Genomic DNA, 3,131 nt, shown 5'->3' on the forward strand with positions numbered 1-3,131 from the left:
TCCTATTATCAATTTTTCTTCGTTCTCTTGCTATCTTTATTTGAAAAACAGGAATTTAAGGTTAGGGGCCGGCTAATTTTTGGTTAAAAAATTTCAACTCTGAGTGCTCAGCTACGGGACCTGACGCAAGGCAAGACACACTGAGCATGCACAGCTGCATCATCACGCTGTGCACCGCGCCGCATCATCACGCTGTGCACCGCGCCGCTCTCAGTGTGTCACAGCCTTAACAGTTACTGCCAAGTGAAGATTAAAGCCCTTATTTGAATTTTGGGACCTCACTCTTTCAAATATGAGTCTTAAAATATATATATATATATATATATATATATATATATATATATATATATATATATATATAATATATATATATATATATATATATATATATATATATATATAGTGAGTGAGTAATAAAGGTCAAATGCTTAGAGGTGAAAAATCCTGTAACGGATATTAATAGTTTTGAGAAAAACCAGGGAAAAGTGTAGGCTGTAAGGCTGAGGAAAGTCCTGCTTCGGAGTTCAGGTGTCAACTGAAAAGTTTGAATGAGAATTAAAAAAAATCTTTGTAATGTCCTGTTCAATTTACAGTCACTAGAGTCAATGTAGTTTGGACGATAACCCCAATATTTTTGCAGAGTTGTATAAATTGGGTAAGTAGTATACTAATATGCAAATATCGTTGGATAAAGAATTGAATCTGAAATCTTTGGTGACGTTTCTTAGGAACTTTGATTTGTCGGTTAAAATATTGGACAGCTGAGATGATTTCCATGCAGAGAATGACTGCTATTGGAGAACTATTCTTCACAAAATATTTGTCTGCAAAATGCCCTGCTTAGAGTTCTTTGCAGTTGATAGGTTCCTTATCTGCAGGATTCAACTTGCCCCTGTGATAGATAGGCCCCAACAGACTCCTACTAATACATTTCTTACATCTGATTCCATAACAACATCTAGAACACTGTCGAAGATAGTTCTTCTGTTCCAAATTTCCATGTGAAAAAGCCACCAGGAGAGTTCTTCCATGGCCTCTGTAGAAAGAGGGATATTGTGGAAATCTCCTTTTTGGAGATTTAAAATTTTAGTTGTTGCAAATAGGGTTGCTAGGTGTCTGGTATCTGACCAGACAGTCTGGTTTTTCAGCCAGCTGTCCGGTAAAACTACCAGAAAAAAACGGACACTTAAATTTCTTGTTTTGAAGAAGACAACTGCACTTTATCCAGTGGAGAATAGGGAAGTACACATTCCCATGCTTTCTCCACTCCACGAGACTGTGCCACCTCCCCTTTTGGAGACCTGTTAAACTTCACAGGTTCCCAGTTGCTGCGGGGGTGGGGCCTCATCTTATGCTGCAGAGAAGAGAATGGACTTAAGTGTCTGCTTATGCAAAATACTTTCTCACGGACAGAAGAGTTGTAACTGCCCTCTCTCTGACTGGAGGTAACCGTATGAAGAGGATGCTCCGCACCGGATGTCTTGAAGATGGAGCTGCTCCACGTTGGAAGGACGAAGATAGAAGATGCCGTCTGGATGAAGTCTTCTGCCAGCATGGAGGACCACTTCTTGCCACTTGGATGAAGACTTCTCCCCTTTTCAGGGCAATGGGGAGCTTAGGTTTTTTAGATAGGTTTTTATTTGGGGGGGGGGGGTGGTTATGTGGGTGGTGGGTTTAACTGTTGGGGGGTTGTTTGTATTTTTTTTTTTTTAACAGGTAAAAGAGCTGATTTCTTTGGGGCAATGCCCCGCAAAAGGCCCTTTTAAGGGCCATTGGTAGTTTATTGTAGGCTAGAGTTTTTTTTATTTTGGGGGGCTTTTTTATTTTGATAGGGCTATTAGATTAGGTGTAATTAGTTTAAATATTTCAAAATTTATTTTTTATTTTGTGTAACTTAGTCTTTTTTATTTTGTGTAACTTAGTAATTTTTAATAGAATATTTTAATAACTTGAGTAGGGTTAGGTTTTTAAATATGTAATATAGTTAATTTAATTGTTAGTTTAATGTAATTGTAGTATAATAGTTAGGGTAGGTTAATTAGTAATTTAATATAGTTTATTTTAATTCTAAAGGTAAGTTTAAATTTATTCTAAGATAGGGATGAGTTAATATTTATTGTAAAGTTATTGGGTTGTTAGGTTTAGGGGTTAATAGGTTAATTTAGTTTATGGCGATGTGGGGGGCTGGCGGTTTAGGGGTTAATAGGTTTAGTTAATGGTAGTGATGTGGGAGGCCAGGGGTTTAAGGGTTCATTTTTATAACAGTTGCCGGGAGCGGCGGGATAGGGGTTAATACATTTATTTAGTTACGGTGGGCTCCGGGAGCAGCGGAATATGGGTTAATATATATATATTTAGTTGCAGTGGGCTCCAGGAGTGGCGGGATAGGGGTTAATAAATTTTATTTAGCTTGCGGCGATGTTGGGACGGCAGATTAGGGGTGTTAGGACTCTGGGTATATGTTAAGGTGTTAGGTGTATACGTTACTGGTTTCCTCCCATAGAAATCAATGAGATATCTGGCAGCAGCGAACATAAGCTTTCGCTGCTTTCAGACTCCCATTGATTCCTATGGCATCCGCGGCCTCCAGGGTGGCGGATTGAAAACCAGGTATGCTGGGCCGGAATAGCGGCGAGCGTACCTGTTAGGAATTTGAAAACTAGCAAAAGTTGTCAGATAGTGAAGAATTTGTATTCGGAACATCTGTAATGACGTAAGCATCGATCTATGTCGGATTGAAACCAGCGGATCGTATGTTACGTCACAAATTTCAACTTTTGCCGGTCTGTAGGCTTTGATAAATAAGGCGAATCAGTCTCTCCACAATTACGCCGCTGAATTCCGGCATATTTGCGGTTGATGGCTTGATAAATAGGCCTCATTGAGTCAACTCTGCGACCTGTTTCCAAAGCTGATACACGAGAGAGTGATGTGAACTCTCCAATATACCTGGCTGCTGGCTCCCAATCTTGGGGATGTGGCCGGCCCCCAGAGGTGAGACAGGAGTCATCGGTTGGATCACAGGGGCAATCACATCGAAGCCAGTAAGGCATCTTTGTTCAGTGGATCACGGGTTGAACATTGCACTCTGCCGTACATGAAAGGGGAATCTTCACAGGTTATGAAGGGAG

Source organism: Bombina bombina, chromosome 7 (genome assembly GCF_027579735.1).
Source record: "Bombina bombina isolate aBomBom1 chromosome 7, aBomBom1.pri, whole genome shotgun sequence".
Taxonomy (NCBI): Eukaryota; Metazoa; Chordata; class Amphibia; order Anura; family Bombinatoridae; genus Bombina; species Bombina bombina.